This window comes from Pleurodeles waltl, chromosome 4_1 (assembly GCF_031143425.1).
Source record: "Pleurodeles waltl isolate 20211129_DDA chromosome 4_1, aPleWal1.hap1.20221129, whole genome shotgun sequence".
Taxonomy (NCBI): domain Eukaryota; kingdom Metazoa; phylum Chordata; class Amphibia; order Caudata; family Salamandridae; genus Pleurodeles; species Pleurodeles waltl.
In genome coordinates this window covers 473,990,010-474,006,330 of record NC_090442.1, presented here as the reverse complement: position 1 = coordinate 474,006,330, position 16,321 = coordinate 473,990,010, and the positions used below count along the sequence as shown (strand labels likewise).

The following is a 16,321-nucleotide window of genomic DNA, read 5'->3' as shown; positions in this document are numbered from 1 at the left end:
AAACTGTTTTCTTTTTTCTTTTATGTATAATGACTTTTATGATTGAAAAACAATCGAATAAAGTTTTTTTGATGATGATGAAACTTTATTCAGTTTGGAGTTTTGATTCTGTGGCCAAAGTGGTCATGGTGTTTGAAATTGCCTTGTTTTCTCATGTTATTCATGTGTGTTAAATGAATCCGATTACCACACTCCTCACTGAGTCCAAAGATGCGGTCCACCTCGAATGTAGGTGGGATGAGTTGTGGTGTTTCTGAACCCAAGGCGGAAAGAAGACCTCCACATGTACTCCAGCAACATCAAAATGTAGCACTTAAGTTACTGAGGGGAAGAATACTGTTCATGTATATCATGGACGAAAGCGCTGATGCATACTGGCAGCAGAGTCCTCGCTCCGATGTCCCTGATAGTGATGACAGGTGTGAGGTTGAAGACCACTACAGAGTGCACCACCTGTTCCCCAGCATGTTCTTTAGATTACAATAAATCTTCTGCTTTATCTGACGTTGCAGATCATACAATATTTTCCCACAATCCTCTGCCTCTAGGTTCACCGCTCCCACTGCAGTTTATTCCCCACTTTATAACACATTCCATTTATTTCTGAAAGTGGTGTGCGATGGAAAGCGCATCCAAAACATTTGGTTCAAACAGCAGCGTGCCTTCTACTAGCACCTCCACCTCTTTGATGGAAAACTTAACCTTCTGCTTTCTGTAATTAGGGTTCTTTTCCTATTAAAAAATAAAAAAGTAATTGTGATCTTGCCAGTATGATTCATATGTCTTTGGCATGTTTGTCACTGGAAAATATGAGTGGAGTGAGTGGAACGAGAAGAAATGAGCAATGCATTCAATTTGTAGCAAATCATCATCAGGACTCAGAGCTCAGTCCTCTGCTTTTCAACATCTATGTTCGCCTGCTGGCAAAAGTGGTGGAGAGCTGTGGTCTGGCTCTCTTTTCATATGCAGATGATACCTGAATTGTTTTCTCATTATCGTCTGCTCAGGAGCAGGTTCTGTCTGATCTTAACCGTGGCTTGAGTTTAATCGTCACCTGGATGAGTAACAACTCACTCACGTTCAACGGTGACAAGATGGAGGTGATCATTTTGGGCAAGAATCCCTATCTCTGGTGTCCCGCACACTGGCCTGCCATGTTGGGGCCCTCTACCCCGTCTTCCAAAGTTAAGAATCTGGGCTTCTTACTGGATGCAAATCTGTCGATAAAACCTCAGATTGTGAAGGTGACTTCCACATGTTTTGCCATACTCAAGTGGCTTAAGAAAATCATCTGGTTTCTTCCCTTGTCTGCTCAAAAGACTCTAATCCAAGCCTTAATCCTGTCCAAATTGGACTATGGTAATATGCTGTACCTTGGCACAGACCAGGTTTATTTCTGCCGCCTGTAGATGGGTCAGGACGCTGTGCCACACCTTTAGTTCCACGTCCCAAAAAAAAGCTTTTGTTGCCCCTCTTCTGCAAGAGCTTTATTTGCTGGCAATCCCTAAGCACATCCAATTTAAGGCTCTGTGCTATGTATTTAAAGCAGGGGCTGGCCCTCGTTATATTCAGGAACTGCTATTGCCCTATTTTCCAACCCGCCCTCTTAGATCTCAGCATCTGGATTTGTGCACGGTTCTGAGGTTTTGCTTGGCCCAGATGGGTAGTCATTAATTTTCAATGTTGAGTACCAAGCTTTGGAATTCTCTTCAATTTTTCGTAAGGAATTACAATTAGAATTACAATAACAAATTCCACATGAACACCAAGGACTATGAAGCGCAGTGGTCAGAACGACCCCCTCTGGCGCTGGAGACCCGCGTTCGAGCGCTGGTACAACGCCCTGTGAATCGGGGCAAATCTCTTTATCTCCCTATGCCCACGGACATCGCCTTGAGACCCTCAAGGGTGATAAACTGCGCTATATAAATCAACATTTCATTTAATCGCCGCATTCACTGATGCAGTGAAGTCGGACATATTTGTGTTAATTCAATCTGAACATGGCTACAGTACAACACACCTTAAGTCAGAGTCCTCCTGGACAACATATTGATGTGAAATAATCAGTATGGCTGATAGCATGACTGCGTTGTAGGAGCTAGCAGAGAGCACCACCACTAGTGAGTGAGTTATATTATATGTCAAACATTCGGAGATTCTGGATAAAATGTAATCTCATTCAGAATTCATAACACATAGTCATAAAACATCATTGTCAAAAAATGTATTTCTACAGTATTCACAGAGTCCCCAGGGCATGTTGTATCTATACCTATAACGTCTAAGAACCCGGTGCTCTAGATTTATTTTTTCTGACATCCTAAATTCTTAAGTTTCAACCAAAGCTGGTTCACGTACGAGCTAAACAGTGCATTTTTTCTCCCATGTACCAATGTCAAAAAATACCCCTCCAGATTTACATCTCCAATGTCTGATTTGTAAACAATATCTTTACTCATTACTCTTTATCCTTATTTTATTCAAGTTGATCTTTTCAATGAGTGGCTAGCTAATCACTCTGTGGCTATTAATTTAACACTTAGCGCTATAAACATTTTAAACGCACATCTATTTAGTATTAGTTCATACATGATCCACATTTCTTAGAGCAATGCTTTGACAGTCCATGTTGGCTTTTTCGTCAATGACATCATGCTTTTTCATTTCGGCTACAAACCATTCCACTCGGGTAAGTATCTGCTGCTGAGTAAGCCCATCAAAGCTCTGCAATCGTTTTACAGGCTTCCCTGTAAAACCTAAACAATGGAGAGAAATAATGGTGAAAAATATAATTAAGGACAGAAATTTAAGTGGCGTCACCTATCTTAAGATAATGCAAATAATCAGACAAACAGGTGTTTAGACTTGGTTTTCGAGCACAAGTAATAAACATTATTGCTGTGCTAAACATTTTAAAAGATATTTTCGCATATGGACAAACAGAGGCGTTCATGTGCACTGCGATATTGACTAAAGTGGCCTGCTTCATTAATAAACAAGAACTGCAACTCAGCTGTGAGCCCCATCAGAATCTGTAGTGGGCAATGGAAGAAACCCTGTTGTGGAACAAGACATGGACCATGTATGCGGTCGGCTACAGACACGCGTGTGTGTGTTTGTGTGTGTGTGTGTCGTTTTTGTGAGTGTATGGGTGTGTGTGCGTGCATAAACACAAAGGCCCAGTTTACTGACAGGCGTTCCGTTGGTTGAGCATGGATGTTCCAATGCATCCACCTATGGATTTTCACATTTCCGGACTTACTCAGGTGAGTAAATGTGGCATTGTGCCGAAATTCTACACTTCCATGAACTAGGGGTAGCGAAGATAAATATCTTTTTTTTCTCCTGGTAACTTCCTCTTCCTTTGTGTACTGCATTCTGCAGCGGACATAGAAAGACAAAAATGCCTTTAAGCATTGTTTTTGTGCAGGGAGTATCCCTTCCTGCACAAAACCAATCCTGCCTGTAACGCAGGGGAAACAGCCATTACAACGCGATCATTACCACGCATGACCATCACCACAAAGCCATTACTATGCACAGGACTTCACCACGCATGTCTTTATCATGAATACACCTTTACCATGTATGCCTTTGCAAAAAATTTCGTTCTAAAGGCATGAATGGTAAAGGCATATGTATGGTAAAGTTTATAAAGGTAAGTATTATTTTTAAAATTTTGTAAAGGTATGAATGGTAAAGGTATATGCGTGGAATACTAACTGTCAAAAAACATCAGTAGGAAAGAGGAACTTATGATTGATGTCAATAAATAGTGGAATGTCAACTTGTGGGAGTGTGGCATTATCCTTTGGTTTAGTTATGTGTGTTTGGGGTGTGTGGTCAATCCCACCACTCGCACCAGCAGTTAGGACCGCCACCTTATGACCGCCTTTGCTCATGGATATATATATATATATACATATATATATATAAATGACCCAACCCCATGCTGCACACAACCTCTGACGATGTGCAGTGGGAGTGGCAGCAGGGCCTGTCTCTCTGGGTGTGAGAATAGGTACAAGAGGGTGTCTCTGGGTATGAGAACGGGTGTGAGAGGGTCTATGTAGGTGTGAGATTGGATGTGAAAGTGTCCGATTGCACTCCAATAGATGAAAGATGCATTCACTCCAGGAAGCATTTTAGATCGTTTTTCAATCTGTAATTGCAGAGTAAATACTCGTGCTTTGCCTTAGCCAAGCTCAGGAGTTAGTATAATTTGCCCTCTCCAGAAGTGGGCTAAATTCAGCCCAGGTGACCCCATCCCTCAAGGCCCAATACAATTCCATGAGGGGCCATGTGGCCCCCTCCCGATGCTGATCTTGGCCCCGGGTGTAGGAAGGTGGCTTTCTTCTAGCATGGTTACCCCCATTTTTGGCCTGTTTGTCAGTGTTTGTCAGTGTGTTTTTACAGTCTCACTGGGATCCTGCTAGTCAGGACCCCAGTACTCATAGTTTGTGGCCTATATGTGTTGTCAGTATGCTTCACTGTGTCACTGGAGTTCTGCTAACCAGAACTCCAGTGCTTCTGCTCTCTCTGTTTACCAAATTTGTCACTATAGTTTAGTGACTACATATTTAAATTCAGATTGGCACACTGGATCCCCTTATAAGTCCCTAGTATATGGTACCTAGGTACCCAGGGCATTGGGGTTCCAGGAGATCCTTATGGGCTGCAGCATTTCTTTTGCCACCCATAAGCAGCTCATACAAACACTCCTTCAGGACTGCCACTGCAGCCTGAGTAAAATAGTGCACACACTATTTCACAGCCATTTTCGCTGCACCAGGTAACTTATAAGTCATCTATATGTCTAACCTTCAGTTACTGAAGGTTAGGTGCAAAGTTACTGTGTGTGAGGGCACCCTTGCACTATCAAAGGTGCCCCCCATTTTCCAGGACCAATCTACCGGTCTTCGTGAGTAATGGGACACCATTATAAGCATGCACTACATATAGGTCAATACATTGTAGCTTCACAATGGTAACTCCGAATATGGCCATGTGAGGTGTCTAAGATTGTGAAATTGAACCCCCAATCCAAATGTGGTATTGGGAGCCAATTCAATGGACCCCCAGTACTGCCAAACCAGCTCTCCGAGGTTTCCACTGCAGCCTCAGCTGCTGCCACCTCACAGACAGGTTTCTGCCCTCCTGGGGATTGAGCAGCTCAATCCCAGGAAGGCAGAACAATGCATTTCCTTTAGGACAGGGGTGTTACACCCTCTCCCATTGGAAAGGGGTGTTACAGGCATGGGAGGGATATACTCCCAGAGCCTCTGGAAATGCTTTGAAGGGTACAAACAGTGCACTCCTTGCATAATCCAGTCTACACCAGTTCAGGGACTCCCAGTCCCTGCTCTGATGAGAAACTGGACAAAGGAAAGTGGAGTGCCCAGAGCTCCTCCAGAGTGTCCCTGGTGTTTGCCATCTTGGATTCCAAGGTGTGGGGACCCTCTAGGAGCATCTGAGTGGCCAGGGCCAGCAGGTGACATCATAGACCCCTCCTGATAGGTGCATACCTGGGTAGGTAGCCAATCCCCCTCTCAGGGATATTTAGGGTCGCTCCTCTGGGTGTTTCCTTAGATTTGGTTTGCAAGACTCCACCAGGACTCCTCTGCTTCAGCTTCTGACCGTTGGATCAACCGCAGACTGCTCCAGGAACCGCTGTAACTGCAACAAAGTAAACTGGAAGGCTACTGTGACCTGCAACTTCAGCTCCAGCCAGCAACTGCAACAGTTTCCAGGTTGTGCACACACTGGGGACTGCCTGTCTTCACCCTGCACCAGAAGAACCAAAGGAATCTCCTGTGGAGTGACGGAGTCACTTCCCTGCTTCTGCAGGCACCTTTCTGCAACGACGACCAACACTCTGGGACTCCTCTCCTTCCTGTCGACGAGCATGATCCCTGGAACACAGGTGGTGTACCAAAGTGATCCTTCCTGTCCAAAGATCAAGCTGTCCAAATTTGGTGGAGGTAGGGGCTTGCCTCACTATGCCAGACAGTACACCGGTGCATCACGTCTTCTGCAGCTCCTTGGGCTTCTGCGCACTTCTTCCAAAAGTTCTTTGTGCACAGCGTAGCTCAGGTTCAAAGTACTCCATCTTCTGACGCTCAACTCCCTAAGTTGCTCTCCAGCAGCATGGGATCCCTATGTGTAGTGCTGAAATGACCGCACTTTGCAACTCCTTTGTCCCTGTGTCCTGGGACTCCTGGGGGTGCTGTCTGGTCTTCTGAGGGCTGTCTGAAGTGCTGAGAGTCCCCTCTGTCTCCTCAGTCCTAGTTGAGAGCCCCAGGCTCTCCTGGGTCCGGGCAGCGCCTCTTTGATGCAAAACGCATCCTTTGCAGAATCCAGCGACACAAACAGCCTGCATTAAACGACTCGATGTGGGACATCTCCTGCACCAAGCAGCAACCCGCAGCTATCTTCTTTGGTGCCTTTCTGTACTTTTCTTCCAACAAGAGAATCCACTTTTGCACCTTCTTCCAGGTTGGCAGAGGCTCCTGCTCTTCCTGGACTCTTCATCGACTTCTGGACTTGGTCTCCTCTCTCCACAGGTCTTCAGGTCCAGGAATCCATTATTCGTTTCTTGCAGTCTTGCCTGGTTCTTGCATCATCCTTCACCACGACTTCTAGTGAGTTCTGAGGAAACTTGATGTACTTTACTCCTGTTTTCCTGGGCTCTGGAGTGGGGTACCTGGGCTCTGGGGTGGGGTACTTTACTTACCTTTGGTGTTTTCTTACACTCTTAGTGCCCCTCTATACACTACACTTGCCTAGGGTGGAATCTGACTTTCGCATTCCACTATTTTAGTATATGGTTTGTGTTGCCCCTAGGCCCATTGCAATCTATTGTGTTTTTTCACTGTTTGTACTATTCTATGACTGTTTACTTACCTGATTGTGGTTACCATTGTATATATTGTGTATAATACTTACCTCCAGTAGGAGTATTGCCTCTAAGATATTTTTGGCCTTGTGTCACTAAAATAAAGTACCTTTATTTTTGGTACCACTGAATATTGTCTTTTATTGTGTATAGGTACTGTGTGACTATAGTGGTATTGCAAGAGCTTTGCATGTTGGCTATAGTTCAGCCTTGGCTGCTCTGCTACAGCTACCCCTAGACAGCCTACGTTGCTAGGCACTGCCTACATTTCACTAAGGTGGATCACTGGACCTGGTATAAGGTGTAAGTACCTCTGGTACCCACTACAAACCAGGACAGCTTCTCATACCGGGGACCCCATCCACTAGGGTCCAACCTTATAAATGTTTTTTTAAGGGGGGGGGGGCTATGTTGCCCCTCCCCTGGCCAATTTCGCCCCCAGGGTCTCAAACCCCCAGGTCCAGGACTTAATATATTTTTATTGTTTTGGGGATGGGGCTGTGTGGCCCTCCTCCTCTGAACGATCTTGGCCCCGGGAACCCTGTTCCCTGGGACCCAGCCATCTGTCCTCAGTGCCCCGCAGGGCAGCCAGTGTGCAAGGGGACCATGAGGGACCCTGAAGGCCCATGCGGTCCCAGCCAGCTCCCTGCCTCCGGTGGGAACTGGCATTGCTTTTGTAGATAGGGAGCTGCTAAACATGCTGCTCCCTGTCTGAAAAAGCAATGAATTCCTCTGTTTCTGCTTCCAGAAAGCGTGAGTTGTTTGACAGCTCTCGCTTGCTGGAACTGGAGTGTTTGCTCTGACTTAGCTGGAGCTGTCAAAGCTCCCACCAAGTCAGAGCAAACAGATATGTCCTGGGGGTGGGCACCACTGGGCATAGCAGGAGCCGGTCCTGGGGTGGTGGTCCCCATGGCTATTAATGTTTCCATGAGGGGGGCAGCATGGTCCCCTCCAAAATTTGAAATTTGCCCCAGGAAGTTGGTGGTCCCTGGGGCTCAGGTCCTCAGCAGACTCCTTTCCTTACCTTTTTTAGCCCCAGGGAGGTGACAGTCCCTCGGCTGCAGGTGGGGCCATGTGGTCCCCCTTACTGTGAAATGAATTGGCCCTGGAAAGATGGTGGTCCCAGGAGCTGCAGGGGGCCACTCGCGTCCCCCACATTAATTTAATCTTTTACCCGGGGGAGGTGTCAGTCCCCAGAGCTTCAGCACCCCTACATTAATTATCCCCAGAGCTGTGGGGGGGCCACGAAACCCCCACCTATAATTGAATATAAGCTCTTGGGTTGTGGGGGTCCCCTAAGCTTTAATTGATAGTTTAGCCTCAGGGAGGTGGTGGTCCAGGCCCACCTGGGGGCTTTTCTAAAACAAACATGGGAGTCTGCGCTTTTTTTTTTTTTAAATGTTGCCACAAATTTGTGACGTTGTGTGTTTTTTTACGTGCTTTTTTGCCCTGGCAAGGTCCCTGCCATGGACCCTTTTCTTTTTTTTCACTTTTTGTTTAGGGACTAGGCTGAAGCAGAGTCCCTAGATGGCTGCCAACACTTCCTGGTTGAAGTGTTAGTATCCAAACAGAACTCTGCAGATCCCTGTAGGAACTTTGAATATTCATAAATTCATTGGCGAAGATCAGCAGCCCTAGATATACAAATTTTGACTTCTTTATTTCTCTTAAACTTGTAACTGTAACGGATTTATACCAAATAACAAAAAGCAAAATCTGCGTACGAAAAGCTACCTTTCTGCCAATTTTGGTGTCATTCTGTCCAGCAGTTCGGGATGTAGTCGTGTTCAAAACTCCTATGGGAATTAACATTGGAAAAGCATGTTTTTTTACCTTCCTTTTTCTCAGCCCCTGCTTTATGGATCACCCAAAACTTTCCGTGCACAACAAGATTCACCGGCAGACTTTGTTTGCAAAATTTTGTGATGATTCGTCACACAGTGTCAGAGATATTGGCAGGTCAAAAAACGCTTTTTCTGTGGAAACATGATCATAAATATACCTACCTACTGGCGACCGTCAGTAGGTTTTATATGGGAGCCTTAGGGGTTAGGGTGAGTATAATGAATTTTTTGGGGGGTAAGGGTGTTTTTAGGTTTTATGGGTGCATATGGGTTTTTGGGTGGTAAGGGCATTTTTAGGTTTTAGGTGGCTAGGGTTTTTGGGGGGTAAGGGGATTTTAGGTTTTAGGATGGGTATGAGTTTTTGGGTGGTAAGGGCATTTTTAGGTTTTAGGGAGGGTATGGGGTTTTGAGTGGTAAGGGGTTTTTAGGGTATAGGGTGGATATGGGATTTAAGGTGGCAAGGGTATTTCAGGGTTTAGGGTGGGTATGGTTTTTTGGGTAGTAAGGGCATATTTAGGTTTTAGGGTGGGTATGGGCTTTTGGGTGGGAAGTGGTTTTCATGGTTTAGGGTGGGTATGGGATTTAGGGTGGTAAGGGTATTTTAGGGTTTAGGGTGGGTATGGGTTTTTGAGTGGTAAGTGCATTTTTAGGTTTTAGGTGGGTATGGATTTGTTGGGCAGTCTTGACGTTTTTATGTTTTAGAGTGGGTATGAGTTTTAAGGTGGTAAGGGTATTTTTTAGGGTGGGTATGGGTTTTCGGGTGATAAGGACGTTTTTAGGGTTTAGGGTGGGTAGGGCTTTTAGGTTGCAAGATGATTACACACATATAGTTAAATATTGGTATTTGATATGTATTAAATTTCATTTCAACCTGATTGAACTTAACTGCAGCAAAAGATCATGTTGATCAGGAGCCCCTTGCTTACAATTATGAAGGTTATTTTAAATATTTTAGGGGACATTTACTAATTTTTCACGCAACACAGGGCAGCAAGCATAGTTGCTGTCAGGTTGCGTAAAAGGGAGAAAGCAGAAATGCATCACATCTGGTACACAGGATCCATTTTAGGACATCCTCGTTCCTCACTCATCATCCCTACTTCTCATCCCTGCTTCTCACCCGTCATCCCTACTTCTCATCCATCATACCTGCTTCTCTTCCATCATCCCTACTTTTCTTCCCTCCTCCCTACTTCTCATCCATGTGTGTCATCCCTGCCTCTCCTCCATCATCCCTACTTCTCATCCATCATACATCATCCCTACTTCTCCTCCATCATCCCTGCTTCTCTTCTCACCTTGCTGGTGGCTTCTGTTGTAGCATGTGCTTTTGCTGCAGTCCCTGGATCCTTGGCTGTGTCAAAGAACAACCCTCTGAATGTCCTGAAAAACCTGAGACTCAGAAACATTTTGGCTCCAAAGAATTCCAGAGGCCTGGGGCAAACCTGCCAAGTTAATCAGACGAAGGCATGTTGTCACTGGGCCAAAGATACATGTTGTTCTATCACAGAGATTTTCATCTTTTGCAAATCCATTTTGGCGGGACATGGCAGAGGCTGTATCCAGCCTTGTGATGTCTTTTTTTAGCTACAGCTTGCAGCCTCAATCTGCTAAAGGAATCTGAGCTCTAAAATAGTCTGACCTTTACCGGACAATGAGGCCAAAAGTATCAGGTTGGCGAGGGACCTTCCCTTTGGTGTGAATTTTGAATTTCTCCTGCTCAGAGCCTTCCTGACAGAAGTCAATGGCTTCACGGGTCCTCATCTGATGGTTATCTAGCCTTGTGAAGCCCCTCTCAGACACAGCCTGCTGCCTTGCCCCCCTAAGGATTTTTCAATTCCAATCCAGAGACTACATCAAAAGGTAAACATTTTTACTGGGATGAACCTGGTTTCTGTATCTGATCTGTACTCCATCTTGGTGAGCCTCCAATCATGCCTAGGTCCCCAACAAACACAAGTAGAAACTGGTTAAACACAACCTGATAGCTGCAGGAGGTGCTCAATGCTTTTGATGCTATTTTTATTTAAAACTCCTAAGATTCCTATCTCCGGTTCGCTTAACTGAGTTTTTGTTGTTTTGTTGTTGTCAGTTTGTTATTTTGTGTTGTTCTCTATTTTTATAAACTGAAGTGGGATCTTCATTGTATTGGATTGTCAACATTTTAACTGTTTTGGTACTTCTAAATGCTTTACACATTTTCTTAAGTTAAGTCTGTCTTCTCTGAGTCTCAGCTACAAGGCTTTGAGCCCAGGTTTAAATTACTGAAACCTTTATTTGAACTAACAAGACTACCATCCACCCAATCTAACAATCCACTTTCTCACAGTTAGGATTTCTTCCAGTGATATCCATGGTTTCGTAATATAGGTCTCTGTAATATAGAGGACAGCACACCTGAATTAGGTGTGCTCTCACTTTCTCTGAAGGGTTGGCCTCTGTGCAGGTCTAGGTCATGCAACTGGATGTGTAACCCATCAATGGTTTCTGTTTTTAAGTGATTTGGCCACTTTTAACTGGAACACCACTCATAATCATGGTATAATCGTGGTATAGATGTGGACTGAAGTGAGCCTTCAGTGTTGTCACAGCTAAGGCATGGTCATCTCCATGTCCTGTGTTTGATACATTTTAGAATAGCTTGAAGATTTCTTCATCTGCATAGTGCAGCATTAGGGATCTTATGACTTGTGTCTTTTTTGTGACCTTAAAACAGTTGTTCAGTCTGGCCATTCATATGCACCACTTCAGCACCGCTGTTGCTGGGTCAGTGAGTTTGCCAAATGTGGGTATTACTTCCATCTGTACCACCCACCTGGTGAACAGGTTTTCCCAGCTGCACATTTCCTCCTGTTACCTGAGGCCATTGAGCCTGCACCAAACCCTTTCTGCAATTGTGACTCCCATCATCTTCTCCTGTGTATTGCTGTCACTTAGCGAGGTAGGTGGGTATTTAGGAGACCAGTCAGCTGGAGTGATGGCCTGTGTGAATGCCTTGCGCTGTGCTTGGGTCTAGCGTGGTTGTGCACTTTTGGGTGGGATCTGCTGCTTGGTATACCTGTTTAGTGTACTGTCCTTTGTGGTTCCATGCTTGCTGGGTACCTCCAGCAGTTCAGTCTCCCATGAGGTATCACTTGTACCTGACCGTCCCCTGCTTCAAGCCTGATGTCACTCTATTGTGCACTCTGTGGTGGTACTACATTGTCAGGTTTTGTTTCGGATAAGCCAGATTGTCCCTAAATCCCTATGTGAATGAAAGCAGTACTTTGCATTCTCTTAGCACCTCACATTTAAAAACATCAGGACCCACCTCCACATCAAGCCTTACCTGGAAAGGAAAAAAGAGACATGATGGTGTCTCAAGGCAGCTCCAACTCATGGTAATCAAACTCTGAAATCTTTGACTTGAGGTAAATGTATGTGCTATACAAAGGTGGGGACTGAACCTCTTCAAGGCTCACAAAATCCAAGATTTATTTCTAGAGCCAGGTTCTAAATTTGCAAAACAGAACTTGTGAGCTCAAGCCCCCAGTCCTACTTTTGTTGCTAGTTCCCTACCAACCAGTATGTTTTTCTGGAGTGCATTGGAATGGGAGCTGACTACTGCTGCCCTTCCCTCTCATGTGGTCTCACTCTTTCATTATTGTTTTTGTTTGGTGCCCGCAGAGGTACCAGTGACCTACTGGACTTCCTACTGTGGGTGCCTCTGCCCTTGTTTTATCCCTCTAAGTGCAGGTTGGAACATCCACTCCTTGATCCAGATGTTCCTTGATTTGAGGTAAAGGCTATCCCTTTCAGTAACCAATGTCTCAGTTAGTGATCATAAAATACTAAACTGAAGAGTATCAGCAAAAAGAAAGCCCCCGTATAGAAGTAAAAAAGCCAATAGCATATCATTTCTCAACCGGATGTTACGTCAGAACATAGAAAAGAGGCTGGTAATCAGATTACAGAAGGAATGTTAAGAACGCAGTTGAAATGCCAGAATAGTACAGACAGAGTAACAGTAAAAGGTCAAAAGGAGAAGAAAAAACCCAAACCTACAGAAGAGGAGAGAAAAAAAATAATGGGAACAAAAAGTAGTGGTCATGAAGGCAGTGATCATGCCAGCAAAGAGGAATGGAAGCCTTGAGGTACAACGAGTAAAATTTGCAAAGCCTTATATACTCAAGAAAAAGAGAAAACAAACAAACCGTGCCCAGAAGAGCATCAGCCATCTTGGATTGGTAAAGCTTTTGTTTAAATATAGGCACCAACATCTTGAATTGAGACTGTTTAAGAGAGAGAAGCAATCCACGATGTGGTGCACAAACTAATGTCTTAGAAGCCAATGCCCATAGCGCCCATGGTGTCCTCTCACTCATGCCAACAACACAGTGTCCAGCAGAAACACCTCTGAGTCACAAGATGGTTGTGGCTGAATTAAAAGCAACACCCCTGCTTACCTCTACTTTTTGGATCTAGGTCATGCCCTCATGCTCAAGTAGCTGAAAACCTCTGTACAGGCACAAAGGAAAACATAGGCCATGGGAGAACATGGGGGCATCAGACGCACACCTTTTTCACCCGGCTTCACAGAGCTCCTGTACTTGTGCCTTAAGGTATATCCAGATTTCCTACGTTTGTACCTGCCCTAATTTCTTTTTTTATTTGGGTGTTGAATGAGGAGTGACAATGGTGTAACACTCCCAGTGCCCAGGATAGACCCCCTGCTGACCTGGTTCAAAGTTGTGAGGCTCTATGATGGCTCAATGTTGATAATAATAAAACTGTGGTAAGGTTTTGAGAGATCGCTGGGTACCAACATTATCATTGCATCCAAACACTCTTGAGGTGCTCCCCCACACCCCACACTCTAAGGGCCTGATGAGGGGTTTGGCCGTCTGACTGTCTGACGGATAGTCTGGAGGCCCCCGCCAGCCGGCGGCCTCCAACCACTATATCATCATGTGCCAGTGGGACTGGCGGGACTGTCAGTGCGGCCACATTGACTTCAGTCCTAAAATGGCAGCCAATGCAGTCTGCACTGACTGTGCTGCCAGCACACTCAGTATGCGCACTGTCTGCCATGGCAGGCACTGCGCATTCCAAGAGTGCTGACAAGGGGGCCCATGCACTGCCCACAACATGGGCATGGACTGTGCAGGGCCAATTTGTGGCCCCGTCTCTGTCCTTCCATCATGGAAAGGCCAGCAGAAAGGCAAGTTGTGATCAGTACGGCAGTGCGGACATCAGCACTGCCATGCCTGACCACAACTTGCACTGTCGCCAATATATCGGGATCCATGATCCTGGCAGTGGTGGAAGTCCTGTGGCGGTCCGACCACTAGCATCCTAATATGGTGGTCCGACCACTGGGGTACGGCAGTCCACGGACCACCGTACTTGTAATCAGACCATAAGTCTGCACTTTGCAGCCACCTAGGTATTTTTTCTGTTGCAGGGCAAACAACTTTAGGTTTCATAGGAAGACTAGTGAGTCCACACTAGACCTACTTGTTCAATACACTTAAGCAAATCCACTCTGTACTAGACCTGGAAGGAAGCCAGGGAGTTGATGCGAATAGCCCTATGGAGAATCCAAAAAGTCCAGGAGTACAAGCCACAAGTGCATTCAATTCCAAAGCTCCTGACAGAGGGTCAAAGAAATGCTGTGTGTCCACCTTCCTTTATAGGATTCTCCTTAATTCTCCATGGTGTGGAGGGGTATTTGAAGGCGGTGATGAGTTCTGTTACTGTAAAGGGATCCAACCAATCTACTGATGCCTCATTATTTTTAAATTGCCATTCAGGGAATCAGTCTACTGTGCTTTGTCTCTCCCACAAACAAGGGGTCTTTTGCTTCCAAAACTTCCAAATGTGACTACTGCTGGAGCACACAAGCAGAAGTCTGACGTCTCCCCATTCTTAAGACGGGTAGATTTCTCTACCTTAATCAACATGGAATTGCTGGTGAACAGCTACAGACATTTCAACCTGTCCTCCCACCAGCAGGTGAATCTTATTGACCTTGTAATGGGCTAATTGTTGACAGGGTCTTTGAACTGCCAGATGGTCGGGGCACAATAATTACTCCACTCAGCCAGGTTGCTCAAGCAGCAAATTTCATTAAGGGCTGGCTCAGAGATATGTTTTACACAACTATATCAGGTTTTCATCTAGGTTAAAACTGTCCTTAGCTAAGAACTCCTAGTCCAATGAAATGTAAATAAAGCATGGACACTGATCCTGACCTTCATCCTAAGAAGGAAGATAACAGCGCAGAGAGGAGTCTGCATTTCTTAATGCGCTGCGGTCCACTTCCTGACTCAAAATAGCAAGGTATGGAGGTAAGATCATACAACAGGTCTGGCAGATGGGTACTTCTACGATGATCTTTTAAGTGTATAGGTATTAATGACAGATAGGAGGCACATTAGAAACAATTAACAAAGTTGAAATGTGTGTATATTTTACCATTGTAATAATGCTTATTACACTGATGTGTCTCATTTGCTTAATAATCATAGTTCATATTTTATTTGCAAGAATAAGACCTTTTCAATTAATATTTGAGGATTTATTTTTGTATTTTTTCTTGTGACACCTTGGGCATAAAAAAGTAATGAATAAAAGGGTTAGATCTGTTTCCGCAAATTCGGAGTGGTAATGTTCCAGGTTACCAACAACATCTCTTACCCTGAACGGTTAGGTACTTAGATGTGGTACTGTGAGCTAGCCTAATAAACCAACATTTACTGATGATATGAGTAGACTAATGGCCTGATTTAGATCTCGTTGGAGAGGTTACTCCGTCGCAGCGGTGATGGATAGCCTGTCTGCCTAAATACCATTGTTTTCTATGGTGTTTAGGTTTCGGCGGATGGGATAACCGTCACCCCTGTGACAGAGTAACCCCTCCACTGAGATCTAAATCAAGCACTAAGGGGGTTATTCTAACTTTGGAGGAGTGTTAATCCATCCCAAAAGTGACGGTAAAGTGACGGATATACCACCAGCCATATTACGAGTTCCATAGGATATAATGGAGTCGTAATACGGCTGGTGGTAAATCCGTCACTTTTCCGTCACTTTTGGGACGGATTAACACCTCCTCCAAAGTTAGAATAACCCCCTAAGTCTCTATATTGTGACATAATACCCAGTCCTACTAAATTGATAGGAACCATATAACATTGGTGCACTCTATTTTTGTAGTTGATAATATTGTACATCAAATTAAAAGAATGTAAAGTCGAAACATTTTTTGATATATTGACATTTTTATACCATTATATTTTTGTTGTTATTATTTTGACACACAACATTTTTATTGACATATTTGCCTGCATTACTGCAAAACCAAACCAACAGTTCACAGATGTTCCACAAAAGCAATAACTGATTTTTTTTAAAACATGTCGCCCTACACTCTTCCTAATATATAGTGGTGATATTTAATATCTGAGAGTCAAGTGAATGTCAAATAATGCCCATTCTGCCACTGACATACACATCTACAGTGTACCTCAAACCTTCAGGTTTGAGGTAACAAAGAATTCAAATTAGCTAGGGTTTGTACAAATCAGATCATGACGAA

General features: G+C 44.6%; 1 long non-coding RNA gene across 1 annotated transcript in view; it reads right to left on the bottom strand.

Moving 5' to 3' along the window:
• Positions 1-2,437: 2,437 nt before the first annotated feature.
• The window catches only part of LOC138288527 (uncharacterized), a 103,400-nt gene continuing 89,516 nt past the window's right edge, over positions 2,438-16,321 (bottom strand). Inside the window, exon 3 of the long non-coding RNA XR_011202438.1 lies at positions 2,438-2,759. This is a non-coding gene — a long non-coding RNA (uncharacterized lncRNA). The remainder of the gene's footprint in view (positions 2,760-16,321) is intronic.